Raw genomic sequence first — 16,811 nt, 5'->3', positions numbered from 1 at the left:
AGGAGATGGTGACCCCACAGACCAGCTTCACCACTGCTGGCCAGTAACACTGACACCCCTCGGTTAGTCCACTGGGACTGCCTCTTGGAAAAGCCAAAAGGCAGAAAGCCACTAGCACATCACCAGATCCTCTACCAGGAATAATTTTCCAGGGGGCTTACAACTATCTCGAACATAAATTGGGATAAAAGGAAAAACATACATCCAAGCCTTTTTTACACCTGCAATGATCCATCTTGTCTCTGGCAGCTTAACATCTCCAGAAGGATACAGCTCTGCTGTAGGAAAAATAGCTCCAAAGTGCACCCAGTCATGACAAATCCCAAGGCACATGGCAGAAGTTCACCACAGCCTCCTGGTCGACGGCCAGGCTCACAGAATTGAATTTCAGCTTACCCTCTTTCACGTCCTCCTTCAGCTACAGAGGCTTTTCTTCGTCTCTCCTTCCTTACATTTCACTTCCAAGGGCGTGGGACTACAACAGCGTTGTTTTTCCTCCACACCCAACCTCAGAAAACAAATCATTCCCAAACCGTCTGACCAGACACCTTGCCTCCGACACCGGCCAGGAAGATGCAAACCTCCCCACACTGCTAAACGAGATGCAACTCCCTTACGAGTGATGCTCTTCCCCAGTTTTTTGCCAGCAAGAGACAGCCTCCAGTCACAAGATTTTTTTTTTTTGCCATCTCTTTTGCCTCCTTTTATAAAAGCTGTGGCTGAGGACAGCCACGGAGGTGTCAAATCCTCCTGCTGCTAGCCATCAAGCGCTCGACCCTGCAGAAGCCCATCAGCAGTGAGGTCCCTTGGTGAAATCCCTCTGTCTCCCTGCAGATAACTTTCCATCCACCTTAATTTCTTCCAACCCAGGTCCCATCCCAGTGAGATGCCGAAAACTCAGCAGCATACTCCAGGCAGGGGCACGCTCCTGAACTACCGACCAGTGTCACAACTTCATCAGCGTTACTAACTCTTCACTTTCCCCTCCAATTTCTGCTTTTTTCCCCATCAAGAACGACAATTCTTCTATGATTTTAGCTAAATTTAGCTCAGTTTTAGTTAATTTGGCTAAGATTTTGCTAAACTTAGCTAAGTAGTTAATTTTACAAAGCATCCCCACATTAAATCTTCCTGTGCCTTGAAGTCCCCATCTATAAAAAGAGAATCATTATCACCCGTTTGTCTCCAGATGACAGGGGCTTTAAATCACTGCCACCCAACATCTGGTTTGTGGCTCACGGGGAGCTGCCGGGCTCCGTTCAGCTCCGAGTGGATAATTACCCACCGGTGGAGATGCCACTGACTCAACTCTAAACACCTTTCTCCATCCCCAAAGTGGAGGCCAGGGCTGAGGGACACAGTCCGGGCAGCCTGGGGACCCAGAAAGCGCCGCCGCTTGCAGAAATCAGTAGAAGACTTAAGCCTTGAGCGCTGTCAGCCTTTTACCAGCAGGAAAGTGCTTTAAAATTAAAAAAAAAAAAAAGAAACAAAACCCAGCTAAGGCAGGCAGCAAATGGAGAGGTTGCAACCTTAAGAGCTGCAGAGACATTCAAACAATAGTATCTCAGCTCAAACCTTCCCTGCAGCTGTAGACGGCGAGACTATAAATTGGCCTATGATTTAGCTCCATTTGGTGCCCTCTATTCAGTCCCGCGCCTCAGCCCACGCTGCAGATACCGGCTTTCATCCTTATCTCCGCCACCCGTTAGCAGCTGTCAAGGAGCTGGGGGGAAGGTGGGGTGCCAGAGCAGCCCTGCACACACGGGAACCCCCTTTTCCTTCCCCATGCTTCCCAGCAGGTCCCATTGCAGCACCTCGAGTCATTGCTAGGACCGTGCTGCTGTGCCGAGGGGCCTTGGTCGAGGTAGATATTTCATTTCATAGCCCATCCGTCGTTGAGTACATGATTTTCTTCACAATTTTTTCTTTTTTTTTATTTCTTTTTTTTTATCTGCTCCCCCTCAGTTCACATTACAGCCATCATTTATCTCCACAGCACCAACAAGTTGATTTACTGCCTCGATCAGCACAGCTCCAGCATGAGCTGCGTGAAAAAGGGACGCATCAAGCCCAATATGCAACAGGGACCTGGCCATGGGAGCCTGGCGGGACAAGGAGGAGGGATATAGGGCAGAAAATCATCCCGTGAACCAAGAGCACCAACAGCGCAATTTTCTTCACTCTCTCTCATTGCAGCAAATCTGCAAGGATGGGGGCAATGCCAGGACAGATGGACAGACGCCCTGCCCGGCACCTCTGGAAGACGGGAGGTTTGAGGCTGAGTGGTCTAGGAGCAGAGGAGATTTGGGCAAAACGATTTTTTTCCCCCTCCCCTAACCAGGCAGCGGAGAAACCTGCTCCATCAGGATCAACTCGGAGCATTTCTGCTAAACACCTAGTTCGCTCTCCCTCTCCTAATGAACGGCGTGACAAGCTCAAAAATCAATGGAGCCTTGGCGAACCCTGAGCAAAGCCTCCTGCCGGCGCCCAGCCAGGCGTCCCCGCCACGCTGCTCTCTCTAACTGAAACCGACGGGGGAGCAATTAACCGACAGGTTAATTAATGGCCACCCCGTCAGGACTCTTCTCACCAAGACCCCGTGAACGCAAGCCACAACAACGAGTCATCTGTGGAGGTGCCAGCCTTCTCCCCGGCAATACCAGCGCAGAAAAGAAGGGCTGCTGAGGCCACTGCTGAGCTTCTGGGAACCGGCCTCGGAAAAGCCCCCAGAGTTTCCCCACGGACAAGGATGTTTGGCTCAGCACCCCTCTTGCCAGACACCCACGGGCCTTTCAAAGTCCCTGGCCCCATGAGCTAAAACTGAGTCTTTATATGGCCAGATGGACACCGCACATTTTGGGGCCGAATGGGAAGCACTGGGACACCTCCGAGACAAGCCACCCACCTGCACTACCTGCGGTTGAGCAGGGATACAGGCAGGGGAGAGAGGACACAGTCTTGGGGGACCGAGAGGGATGGGGAGCAGCCAAACGAGTGAAGCAGGGTACCAAGAAACCGTTTTTGGCTCTTTTCCCTAAAAAAACAGACAGGCTGAAGCCCGCTCTGCAGCATCTGAGGCTGCGTGCGAGGGACGAGGCTTTGACGGGGAAACGGCTGCATCCCGGCACCAGCCAAGGAAACCCGCGAACTGGGACGATGGTGTAGGCGCAGCGGGGAATGGATGCTCCCCAAACCAACCAACCCGAAGAGAAAAAACCAAGAGGGAGCAGCTTCCCCCCAGCATCCAGAGAAGTTAGGATGGATTGGGGCCCTTCCACAATAAGCACCTGCTGGCTTCAGCTCCAAACACCTCCCCACGCCACCGCCGTAGCACTCCCTGCCACCCTCCCATTTGCTGCACTACCAAGTATATATCAGTATATATATACATAAATATATATATATATCTTACTCAGCACACTGCTTTTCCCAACCGCATTTGAAAAGAGTATGAGAAGCAGCAGTGTGTAGAGCAGTGCTGCATCACCCCTGTGCCCCCCCGACCCCCCCGGCTCCTTTCCCTCGCTGCACCCATGCCCTGTTCTCTTAACCTCTCTGCAAAGGGCTCGTTTCCCATCTCATCTCACGGCTCTGAACCGTTCCCTCTGTGGGTGGAGTGGTTTTTTTTCTTAAAAAAAAAAAAAAAAAAAAAAATGTTGTTACTTAAGAGACAGAGAAAAAAGGAGGTGGGCAAATGGGAGGGATTTAATTCTGCCTTTGAATCTCCTGGCTGGAGGGGCTTCAGAGGCTATTCAATGCGGCATCGGTGATTTAATCATCAGTGCGATGCTATTGCAAACAGCAGCAGACAGCAGAGCCTGCAGGAGTAATGCTCTCTCTAACAGCATGAATATTAAGGGCATTTAACAGCCCTTGTAATCATGCTGTGGCTCCTTGCAAGAGCACAGGCAGGCAGCACGAGGGAAGGCACTAACCACGCTGCTGGGTTATCAAACTTTACCATGCTCCTTACAGCATCCGAAATCAGCCCCACTTACAGAAAAGCGAGTGTTGGCTTCCCAGTATGTTCTCTCAAAACCGAACCATGTGGCAAAAGCCCTTAAGCACGTGCTGGGATGAACTGGGTGGCTTTAAAGCCTCCTTCAGTCAAAGCCGGCCCCGTGGGGAATTTGGGTCCCTGTAACACGCAGCAAACATTAAGACCTTCAGCAAATTAATCTCCTGTAACTGTGTTTGATGCACTGGGAAAGGATTACTGGGGGAGAAAAAGAAATCCTGAGCACGGCCTGAGTTTAGCTGCACCTTAGAACTAGAGATGTATCATACTCTTCAGGTCAAGCGTTAGTCCATTCTCAAAGGAAAAAGATCCCCAACTTTTACACTTCAAAAGTTTTTACTCTTTTATTGGATTAATATAATTCTGAAAAGTTCCCTGTGATTTTGATGCAGAAATGGCCAGTTACCTATTGCAGCCTATTGTAATGAAACGCCTACAAAATACAGCCAGCCCTAGCCTATGGACTTGAAACACAGTGTCTGGAAATAAGGAAAAAAAGTGGAAATTCACCTGCTTTACCTTTTGGATACAGTAATGGCTGCTAGTTCTGCCTGAAGACAGAGAGAACATCTTGAGACCCAAGCCTACATTCAGAAAGAAAGATGCCGGCTTGCCCAAGGCCATATGCACAGCTGGTGCTAATGCCCAAACTGGTGTTAATACCAGGAGATCTGCATCAAAAATTATTGATCCCAGTTGATATTTACCTATAGAAACTCAGAATTGTTTGGCTGTGAGAGGGTACAGGCAGGTTTTGGCTGGACTAACACCCGCATTGCTGGGTGCTCCCACCTCTCTGGCTTTCTCAGCGCAGCTCGTGCACCAGAGGGAAGGGAAATAACTACCTGGCCTTTCATTCACACCTTTAATTATTCAGCTTACATTGATATAAAATTAATTGAAGCAGAATAAGCTTTTATCCCAAATAGGGGTGCCCGCATGCAGGTATCACCGAGATTAAAAGGTGCAAACTACACTTTATGTAATGTGCTCATTTCCAGCTATTGCACAGGCAAACCCCGGGGCTGGACCTGCTCGTGCCGCTCCACCTACAGCAAGTGCCTTTATACCAATTCCCGCCCCAGTTCGACAACTGCGGTCTAAGTACATCGCTCAGGTTAAATAGCAGATGTACAAGGGTTTGGTTAAATAGCAGAGATGTTCTTCGCTTCTGGGACGCATCCAGTGTCAGGATTTGGCCACGATGCTGGCAGCGGGACCCGATCCCCAAAGGATGCAATAAAGCACCAAGAGCAAAGAAATCCTGTTTCGCAGAACGCCGCTCGTGCCCGTTGGGGAAGGTTGACCGCACTTCACCTCCCACCAGCCGGTGCCCTCGAGTGCCGACGCGTTTTCCTCCTGCCTCACACGCGCTAGTGGAGCTTCTGCTCATAAGGCCAAATTGGAGCTGACTTTCCTTCACTGACATTGCCTCCAGAAGGCAAAGGTGTCCTCACCTCCCCGAGCCTCACGGTGCCTCAGGCGAAGAACAACATCTGAACGACTTTCCCCAGCATTCGGATGCCTGCCAGAGCTTGCTCTCACCTTGCAAGGCAGATTGTGTTTGTATTTTACATTTGATTTTGGAAATTTCATGTTTCTTGAGTGCGTGCATGCACACAGGAGGTCCCTTTTGAGGAGATACATCCGTAACTGTGCGCAGGAACAGAGGCCACATCACCAGCAGCAGTGGGAACCATGAGCGTACCACTCTTCTCATCATCCGAATGTCTTTTCTTGCCACTTGCAAGTCTAATTTCAGATTTCAGCTATTTCATTCAAAAATGTCCTGGCTAGTTTTCTACTGCAGGGCGATCGAGGTTTGGGCATGGAGAACCAGACTCTCTTTCAAATAACAAAACCAGGGAAGGAAAAAGTTGGTTTGATCCTGTTACAAAATCCTGGTGCCCTATGTTTTGAGATGTCCTTCCTTCTCCAAGCTCTGGGGCTGGGACTTCAAATCAGGCAGATGACAGCCTCTCTGATGGGCTCAGGTATTTCACTTCTCCCTCCCCACCCCGAGAATGCCACCAAACCAGGCAAAGTGATAAGCCTTTGCAAAGCCTAATTTTGCACAAATACCTGACGCTTCCTAGGACTGCAGCTGAAGTCTCAGCAGATTTCAGACTATTCGTAGACTTTGTCTTCTCACCATTTCTAGCGCTGACCAAATCCTTCACTTATCACCTCTGCAAGGCGGACTTACATCCTTATTTATCCAGAAGCTGTGCAAATACAATTATTACTGCTCGTGAAGCCCTTGGCTGCTAGAGCATCGAGCATGACAGAGAAGTCTGCATGGAAGTGCATAACGTTGTCCTCCATCTGTGAGCTTGGGGTCAGCAAGAAGCAGTAAGGAATAAAACAAAAAAGTTTCTTGAAGAGGGAGCAGAGGCCATCCAGCATGCTGTGCGGGTACTCTTGTACATCATTGCATCGGGCAGGATTCAAACCACATCCACTTAATAGGAGCTAAATTAAAGCGGTAATGGGTACGGCAGCACGCTCCGCTTTAAAACCTCAGTCCGGGTCTTCAAACACCCAGAACAGTATTTTTGTGGGTACTTAATTATATGGTAAAAAAAGGTCAAAACTTAAGAAAAAAAGGCAAATTGATTTTCCTTCCCGTTTCCCAGAATTTCAAGCCCACAGCAGAATCGCTGCTAACAGCTTCCCGAGACAGGTGCCATCCCTCCGCCATGGCAAGCTGTCTGTCCATCCCTCCCTCGCTCCGTGCCACGGCAGCTGGGCAGGGAGAGCTGGTCCTGGCCGGCCCCACGCAACACGTGTCATCTCCACCCCAAACTCTGCTCCTCCTGCGCCACGGCCAGCAGACGGCACCGATGGGGCACCGCTGGGCTGAGCACCCATCCCCAAGGGCTGCACGGTGGGTGGTGCTTTCTTTTCTTAAGAGACCTAAACCAGAGATTTTCCTGCGGGATGGGAGGGCTCTTCACAAAGCGTTTCACAATACCACATGGAGCACACCATACGCAGCCTACACGCTGTACACAGTTTAACTCTGAGCGTTATATGGCTATTCATCCATTTCGATCCCAGTCGCAGGAGCAGATGGCTGTTTAATGCACGTTTGAGTCTCTTTCTCTCCAAATTACACCATATTACGGCACCAGGAAAATGCAGCGGGCATTATAAAAGCCACGGCTCTTCACCGCTCCCTCCCCATCCAGCTCCGCTCTTGCCAAAAGGCAGGACCGTGCGACACGACAGCTTCCCTCCCAGCTCGGCTCCCAGACACCAGCCCCAGCAGCCCCCCTGCATCTTCCCACTGCCCACCCCGCTGGAAAAACCACCCGCCTTCCCCAACCAGATCCTGAGTTTCGCATTTCGGCTTGGTGAGGTCAAAGTGCAAAGAGGCTGCATGCCAAACATCCCCCGAGACAGGTCCCAAAGGATACTAGAGGATATTAGTCCATTCTGAAGGACCCCAAATCAACCCATTGGGTAGATTACCCTGACTCAGAGGAAAAAAAACCTCTTTTAAAAAAAAAAAAAACCTAAAAAAAAAAAAATCAATGTTTAATAAAAGGAACTGACCCAAGCCATTGAAAACGAGCCTGCTCGCACCTGTAACTCCTCCTTTCCAGCTTTTCTCTGTCTCACCTAACGACACGCAACTAAAAATTCAATTCACAAGAAAGAAAAGATGTGCACAAACTCCCCCTGGCCCGGGGGGGGGGGGGCTGCAACCGAGGCCTGCGCCACTGAACATACTTGTGTCTTATTTGCAAGCTGTGTGCCTCCATAATGTGTTATGAGGTGTGTTTGTAACCGGCGGATGCCGACAGTGGTCCTTGAGGAGGAAATGGTGTGTGTCTAAATGCAGGCAAAGATACTTAGAAAGCCAAGACAAAGCAGCCTTGCTCTCCTTGCTTGGGCCAAATTACATCCTTTGGACTTATTCCTTCAGTGGCTTCAAAAAAAAAAAAAAGAATAATCCATCTCAATTTCCTTGGCTCTGTGAAAAATGTTTAGAGAATAGTAGGTGATTTCAGAGCTCGTTTGGTTTTGCACGACATGAATCCTGTTCTCCTCGTATCACTTTCCAGTCAGGTTTATTGTTGGTGTTTCCAGTAGAAAACCAAGGAGGGAAAGATTAAAACCCTCAGTTGTACTTGAGATGGTGGGGAAAAAAAATAAAATTTAGAAAAAAAGAATAATAATAATCTATCATTCCCTTGTCTTTCAGCCTGATCTGAAAACGAACCTGTTTTGCTTCTGAATCACTTCTCTTCCAGCACCGCACTTCCCGCGGCCCTTCCTGAGACGAGATGCAATCATTAGCTCACTTGCTCCTCCAAATAATATCACAAAGCCGGAGCTTGAGCTGTTTTGCGGTAAATCATCACTAATTTCTGCCTACGTGCGGCAGGGCAGGGTTTGGTGAGGGACACAAGGTTCCCCCCAGCCCCACGGGTGCCACCACCGATGCCTCTGCATCCCTTCTGGCTGGGGACGGTCCCCAACCCAGCGTGTCCCCCGCCACGGAGAAGTGAAACCGGCACGTTGTCCCTTCCCCAAACGCTTCTGTGACACGCGAAGGACGGCTGCGCCTCGCTCGCTCCCTCGGGGCTGCGGTAAGGGTTAATTAAGGCTCATAAGGAGCTTCCAAACAGCGGGATTGAGGCAAACTATTAGTACTACTAATGCCGCCTCCACAAACAAAGCGGTGAACTCTTGCTGAACCTGTCACCACTGATCATTTTCCAAAAGCACACCTTAACGATGAGAAATCATCCTCCTCCTCCCAGCACCCCTGTGCCACGGGCACCCAGAGCCCCAGGCCCCCCAGGACATCCAACACCCACCCCACAGCTCCCCAGGTACCCTATAGACCGATCCAGCCCGACCTAAGGGTGCCCTCCCCACCAGAGCAACAGCTATACTGGAAAACCTCTATCTAGGCAGCCCACCTTCCCTAGCTCCTGTGGAAATACATAGGAAGAGTGGAGCAATACCAATTTAGACAAGCAGAAGATGGGGCCCAAGATCTCCTCCTCAGCTCACTCTTTCCCTAACGTTGACTTCTGCTGAGATTCTGGAACCAAAAAGGGGAAAGAGGGTGGGAAATCAATTTAATTGCAGCTTAGTAAGCAACTGTGCTAAGTGTTGCTGGCAAAATCTGAACATTTCGCTGTGAGAGAAAGGGGGGAAAATGGCTTTTTCATTGCACGAGAAAGTGGATTGAGAGCAACCCCCCCCCATCATCTGCTCCTCCTCACCCCTTCCTTCTTTAAACAGGAGGAAGCCAGCAAGAAACACAGAGCTAACGCCAGCAATCTCCCGCTCACGCTACTCCAATTAATAGTCAATCCACTGCACCCTTTGTCGTTAGGCTACACGTAATTACCCCTTCACGCAAACATCTTTGTTAAACAGATCCTGCTTTTGCTTTCTCTGCAGATACATTCCCCGTAATTGGTTTTATTGCACCAAATGCTGGGCTGCCCTCACAGAAGGGGAACGGCTGTAACTGTGTTTCTCTCTCCCAGCAGCAGTAGGTTGCTTTTGCATTTCCATGGCTTCTCCCAAGCTTGATTTCTCCACGGGCAAAGAGACTAGAGCACCCACAAGTACCAATCTGGCACCCCGTGGGCTGCGCGCACCGGACACAGATCCAAGAAGGACACTCTGCTCGCACCACCTCTGCTCAAACCCCGTATTCAGCTACCCGGGGATTTGCTAGCCTGGGACAAAAATGCTGCACCTGCACTTACAGGGGCTTATAAGACGGTGCTGTTTGCAAGGCTGCCTCTCCCAGCGCTGCCCTTCCAGCGCCTGCGTTCGCCCAGCTCGCGCCTGCTAAACCACAGCAGCTCAGCAGAGAGTGCCCTGCGTGCTCTGCTCTATGCCTAAAAGCAACCTTTCAGCTTCGGGAGGGATGGAAAAACTCTAGTCCCCGTACCATAAAACGCTCTGCAGACCTGCCTTCCCCAGGCACGTTATTCCCGTTTATAGCCCTTACCCTGCAGCCATCCCGTGTGCCAAGTCCCCCTGCCCGTGGGGAGGCAGGCATCCCGCTGCAGAGCCAGGCTCAAGAGACGTCTCGGCAGAGCAAGAGGAAGCAAACCCAGCCAAGACAGGCCCTGGGCCATGAGCACATCAAAATCAATCAGGATGATGTTCTCTTATCGTGGACGGGAAGAGCGAGAAGGAGAAAACAGCCTGGGGTTTTGAGTAAATAATCCACCTCTCTACGTATCTGTCGTGGTTTAACCCACGCAGCTGCTCACTCACTTCCCCCCCACCCGGTGGGATGGGGGAGAGAATCAGGAGGAAAAAAGGTAAAACTCATGGGTTAAGGTAAGAACAGTTTAACAGAACAGAAAGGAAGAAACTAATGATGGTAATAACAACAATAATAAAATGGCAATACTAATAAAAGGATTGGAACATACAAAACAAGCGATGCACAATGCAATTGCTCACCACTCGCCGACCAATGCCCAGTTAGTCCCCAAGCAGCGATCCCCCCTTAGCCCAACTCCCTCCAGTTTATATACTGGGCATGATGCCACATGGTATGGAATACCCCTTTGCCAGTTTGGGTCAGCTGCCCTGGCTGTGTCCTGTGCCAACTTCTTGTGCCCCTCCAGCCTTCTCGCTGGCTGGGCATGAGAAGCTGAAAAATCCTTGACTTGGTCTAAACACTACTTAGCAACAGCGGAAAACATCAGTGTGTTATCAACATTCTTCTCATACTGAACCCAAAACTTAACACTATACCAGCTACTAGAAAGAAAATTAACTCTACCCCAGCCAAAACCAGGACATATCTGAGGTGGTGAAAGGATAAATAGGAAAAAATATCTCCCCTGATAGTCAGCATCTCTCTCAAGCGTGGAGACACTTCACAATATCTGTGCTGTGTCTAGGATGCCTCGGCATCCAGACACAGAACTGATTTCAGAGACCTCCCTGTTCAAAAGCAGGACTTTCTTTTGTCAAGCCCACTCCTAAGGGTCACTAAAGGCTCAGGGCCACAAATGAGCCAGAGCTGAGCCCTCCTAAAAACCCAGCTGCAGGGACAAAGGCTTGGACCCTTCCCTGTCACCTACCAAGGGGATGCCATGCCACACTGCCATGCCAGCCGGCGAGGGACGCTGCACCCAGAGCGATCCCGCTGGCAACATGGGGTGCTCCGCAGGGACCTTGCCAGGAGAAGCAGATTAAAAGACAGACCGTGAAACTCCTGAGCCCAGCTCACCCTGGGAGCATCACCACCTCCGACACCCCTTCAGAGCACAGCGGCAGGACTTTTCCAGCTCTTTCTATCCTTCCAGAGCAGAATATAAAGTATTTTTCTTTTTCTGGTGCTCAACACCTCTTGTCAACAAGACACATACCAGCTGCATAGAAATTTATTTAGTATCTTACCAGCAAAGAAGCAGAATCCTTGCATCTTCTCCCTCCTTCCCTGATATACATTTTTTTTAAAGCACCAAGCTAGGAAAGGCACCTGGACATCCTGATGCTCACTGTTTTGCAAAGCAAACAGGTCTTGTTCAATCAATATTTATGCCCCCATCAGTCACAGCCGCAACACAGAGCTCTACCAGAATGTAATGGGGGTAAAATTCATTCATTGCAATTACCAATGAAAAATTAACAGGGTTTTCATTGACAGCTTATTGTTTCACAGGTATCTCAGAGAGCACCTTGATGTGCAGTGGGTAGATTAATTAAACGAGACATACAAGACAGGCTGCTCACCATTTGTCTGCAGCTGGTTTAGTAGCCGAGGTGACTGGGTGCTGACTTCGGCAGGACTTCTTGCCTCGCTCCTGCTCCATGAGGATGCAGGTATTTGAACAAGGAGGTGGCCGTGCTGGGAAAATCTCTTTCCCAAGCCCACCAGAAGGAAGGCAAGCGCTTGAGAAACGGCACCCGTTGATGCACCGGACCTGTCCCATCTGGTCCCACAGATGAGGACAGCTTGGGCATGGTTTTCTGTTTTGTACTTCCACATCCATCACTAAATACACCAGCAGTAGAGAGCAATGGGATTCCACCCCACCTCCCGCACCAGCAAAGGTCTGGACATGCTAGAAAGCCTGCGTTTGCTCCTAGAGATTTCAGGGTGGGATTTCACCAGCAAAGCATGACAGAAGTTTCCTCTTCTCTCCCATCCTGGACCTACCCATGCCCCCAGCCAACACCAGCTTCCCCGGTATCAAACGCTCTGCCTTTTTGTTCCCGACAGCTTTGCCACTTCAATCCCATAATTGTTAAGATCTGAATTTTTGCAGGATACACAGTTATTTTAATCTGTTAAGTGGCTCTGCTGCTATAAAACTGACAGGAATTTAATATCTGGAGACTGTCAGCTGAGCTCCAGGTGCTGAGGCTTTCTAGATGGCGATGATGCAGAAGGAAGCGCAGGCTGGTGCGAGGCACACAAGCGCAAAGCTGGCAAGCGTCCCTTCACATCGAGGTCCGATCCTGCAGGATGCTGGGCACACCAGAGCACTTGGAGCAGGCAGAAAGGGTGCTGAGCCTTTCGTTATCTCCCAGGAGCCATCCCCCAGCTGCATTTGCACACACTCGGAAAGGAGCTGTTGCATTGCAAACACTAGTACAAGTCAAGTGTATCAGCTCACTTAAAGGAACTTTTCCTCAGTAGCTTTTCTCCTGTGATCCAGCCCCTGACGGACCCGCATTCCCTCCAGAGGCTGTCAGCTGTGCTTCAGCCATTCATCAGAGGGAGCAAGCCAGCATGCAGGAGGGAACGAAGTGAAATAAAAACCCCAAACCCAACAAAAAACCTCTTTGTGCCCCTCCTGCACACACTGCTGGCCCCGAGCACCGGAGCCCAGACCCCCCGCCAGCCCCTCACTGCTGCAGGGCTCTGCTATACAGCCAGCTTCCCACTTTGGTCTGATATGGATTCACCAGGTGGAGAAGATGAGATGACCAAGGGGCTGTCACCTACTCCTCTCCTGCTCCCTCATTAGCATCCCCCAGGGCCACACGGCTGCAGGCTGGCACGGGCACCGGCACGCTAGCAAAACATCACTGCGGAGCCAACTACACGTACTCCTCACAAATCGATTTGGGAATTTGCTTGTAATTAATCCCGCGTATCAGTTCCTCTCATTATTTCTTAATGTAATTAAGTTATTAATTTATACGTTCCCCCTCCCTTCCCAAAGCGAAGGGCCGGATCAGAGGGAGGCAGGGGAGATGGACCTGCACTACCGCCCGGCCACAAGCCCGGATCCCCGGATCCCATGCCAAGCCCCGGCACCGCTTCCCTGTGTGACTTCAGGTGGGTCACCGGCAGCCTGATTTTCCAAGAGGGCTGAGCAATTCCAATTCCTCTGGAGTCAACGAGAGCCAGAAGGATACAAAGTTCAGTTAACCTCTCCAGGTCCTGGTCCATCCTGCCGGAAAACTGCCGGGCCAGGGAGACAAGCTGGAACTAATTAATGCTCGCAAAGTATTTTGAAACCCTCTGCCAAAAGGCAGGGAGGGCAGGAGGCATCGACGAGTCCCAGCTCATCCGTAACCCCGACCAGCCCCGTGTCCTTACACCTTCATCCATCAGACTCGGCTCTCCTCCAGGCTGAGCCCACGGCAGCTAACCAGACACCCGGCCGGGCCATGCGGGCGACGCACCCTGGCAGAGGCAGGCACACCGCTACGGCTCCTCAGCCAATTTACAGGACTTTATAAAGGGCAGGGAAAGGGCAAGGGCAAGTTTCCCTTACTGCACTAATAGGAATTGACCTGCCCTTTGAAAGAGAGAAAAAAAGCCCAAGCGACAGCAGTAATAACAGCACCGGAGGGACTGGGGAAGTTGTCCCGGGAACAGCTTCACGGTCCTAAATGGAGCAAGTTATTTTCTTCCATACTCTACCAGCCCTGCAAGGTTACTACACCCCACAGCCAGGAGGGAGTCCCACACCCTAAAAATCCAGCCTCAGCCTGCTTTGGCCGCCCCAGCATGTACCGCCAGCGGCTGCAAGCGGCAGGGAGGAGGAGGAGGGAAAGGAGGCGGCAGGGATTGAGGGGAGCAAGGGCTGGCAAGAAGAAGGGGGGCCCTCTGACCCTGCCTGCCACTGGGCAGCGGTGAGAGATGCACGGAGACAGGATTGGGGGGGGGGGGGGGGGGGGGGGGGGGGGGGAAGAGGAGGTGAAGCCAAGTTAGTTAAAACAGATGACTGTGCCTACCTCTTTGTGCATGAGCAGCTCAGGAAAGATCAGCTACCGCCGTCGGACCTGCCCTGAACACCCGTCCCACTGGGGCCACGAGAGGCCAAGCCAGCAGTGTGTTTCGAGGGTAGGCAGGACCCAAAGACCACAGCGGACCCCTCACCCCGAGGGCCTGCTCCTTGGATACCTTGCCGACCCCAACATATAGCTCTCTGGCTATAGGAAAAACATCCCAAGTCTTCCTTCGGGAAGATGAGTGCTGGATCCGGCACAAGATTAGGGGTAAAGGGAGGTGGTGGGGGGTGCAGACCAAAATAACAGCGACGGATGGGCAAGCCCTCCATGCAGCCGAGGGTGGCAGCTCCGCGAGCAGCAGCTCTGCCACTGGCCCTGGGCAAACCACCAACACGCCACAGCCTGCCGGCAAGCTCGGACACCATGGCATTCCGGCACCGGACACGTGCCGAGAGCCCTGCTGGGAAACTGGCACGGGCAGGAGGAGGCATTACCAGCTGGAGCCTGACTAGAAGGGTCTAAAGGTTAAATCCACATGAGGCATGATATATGGTGTGCATATGGCCACAGAAATAAAGCTTGATTGAGAGAGAAGGCAGAAGGGAGAGGGGGGATAAAAAAAAGCCCACATCAGAAAACGCTGCCAGGAAAGTTGATACGGATTTGCTCCATTTTTTTCCACCATAGCTGCGTTGCAAAGTTTGCACTGCCATTAGCAACCTGCTACCTCCATTCGTTTCTTGAGGAATTTGGGAGGACAACTCTGCTCAAGTTTCCATCATCGGCAGCCAGTCCCGCTGGCTGGGAACGGGACACACCGCCAGGCTCCTCTCTGGACCACAGCATCCCTGCCTCTGGTACCCAAGTCAGCTCTGCAGCCATTCAGAGAGGTTAACTGAAGTGACACCATGTCCCCGCGCTCACAACCAGCTTATAATTCATACTGCTCAAAAGCGGTTTCCAAAGCCAAAAAATGTAATGCATTAAAAAAAAAAATTTTAAAAAATCAGCACTGTATGGATCTCAAGGGGATGCAACTGTTTTGATGGAAAATTCAGAGGAAATGAAGGAGAGGCAATTTTAGCAGTCAAATTGCTGGAGTTATGGCAACTTGGCAGTTGCAGCTTCGAAACTCAGGGCCTGATCCTGCATGATGGGAGAAGTTTGCTTCGCCAGCTGTAGGAGCCCAGCCTGGCCCCTAACAGCATCAGCAACCTGCACCTCAGGGTGGGGGGAGCCTTGAACGGGAGCAGAGAGCCAAATGGGCTACAAAACGGCAGCAATTCAGCTGCAGCTGCTGCTAAGCGAGAAGCAAGGTTCATTTCAAGGAGAATATAGGAGCTCACATCAAACAGAGGAGGTCTTATTTTGCAATTTTTAAGAACGCAGTGCCGACAGAAACCTACTGACACCAAAGCATAGTTATGGTTAAGAAAGGGCTTGTCTTCTAACTCTGTTTTCAGTGACTTATTGCCTTCCCCCGCTTAAATAAATAAATAAATCTATATATAATTATTTATTTTGGGGCCTGAAATTGCATAGATTCATTCCCCTCTGCTAGGATTGAAAGATTTCTGAAAGCCTGAGAAAACCTCCTCAATCATTTTTATTTAAAAAACATGGAAAACCAATAATTCCTCAGGACGAAAAAAATCAAAGTAAGCTTTATGAGTTCTGACTTTTTTTTTTTTCCCCAATCAAGCCATTAATTCAGTTGCAGAGGTGACGCATATATGAGACTCTCCAAAGACCTGGCCAACACGTATAGTTGCCGTATGCCACAGGCCAAACACTCAGTTGCGTGTCATCGGTGCAAAAAAGGGGCTGAGGGCTCGCAGCCTTCCTCTGCTGCGATAACCCTTAATCTCAGCAGATTTTCAGGACCTGGGCTCTAACCCCGATTAATTTATTCAAGATTTACAACACTAACTAAGAGCAGCATCTAATCCGCCTCCCTTGGAAAGTTAACCCTCAGCTAAGCTCAGCCGTGAGAGAGGAGAGGACGTGGGACCTTGCTCAAACGACGCTGACTGCCGCTCCCCTGCTTTTCACACCGTTTGGGCAGTGAAACTCCTCTGTTTCGCTCCCTGTGTCGAGTGGGATGCTCTTCGCATCTCGCCTGTGCCGTCACTCCGGTGCACGCCGGGGACTCAAAACATGCCACAGAAACACGCGACTGCGCCCTTCTCCCACCCAGGCTGAGAGTTACAGGGCAACGCTCCTACCCACGCCCTGCCTTCAAACAAAAACCCGTAATTAAAAAAAGCCCCAGAGGTTTAACCCGGCCGACGCACCTGCAGCTCTGCCAGCCGACGTGCCCCAACCGTGGACCACCTAAACGCTCTCCCATCTACTCCCCTCTCGCTTCGGATGAGGGAGAAGATGGAGCCCTTCTCGTTTAGGAAAGAGCTCGGAAACGCTGCGTGACCCCTTCACCCGGGCCAGGTCTCGCCCGTCCCCCACGCGTGACACAAACCACGCCGCCTCGCCTTCTTGGGGTCCCCCCGCTCCCCAGGAACCCAAGGCCCGAAGGATGCTCGAAGTTGTTGGCGGGGCAGAAGGGCCGCCACACTCCCACCCCCCCCCCCCCGGGCCGGGGGCC

At 51.0% G+C, this 16,811-nt stretch overlaps 1 protein-coding gene across 1 annotated transcript in view; it reads right to left on the bottom strand.

Annotated features, from left to right (window-relative positions):
* GALNT14 (polypeptide N-acetylgalactosaminyltransferase 14) overlaps positions 1–16,811 on the bottom strand; it is a 99,192-nt gene that overhangs the window by 81,988 nt on the left and 393 nt on the right. The window lies entirely within an intron of this gene.

Source organism: Haliaeetus leucocephalus, unplaced genomic scaffold (assembly GCF_000737465.1).
Source record: "Haliaeetus leucocephalus isolate CR32 unplaced genomic scaffold, Haliaeetus_leucocephalus-4.0 Scaffold577, whole genome shotgun sequence".
Classification (NCBI taxonomy): domain Eukaryota; kingdom Metazoa; phylum Chordata; class Aves; order Accipitriformes; family Accipitridae; genus Haliaeetus; species Haliaeetus leucocephalus.
The sequence above is the reverse complement of the archived record's forward strand: the minus strand, read 5'-3'. Positions and strand labels throughout refer to the sequence as shown.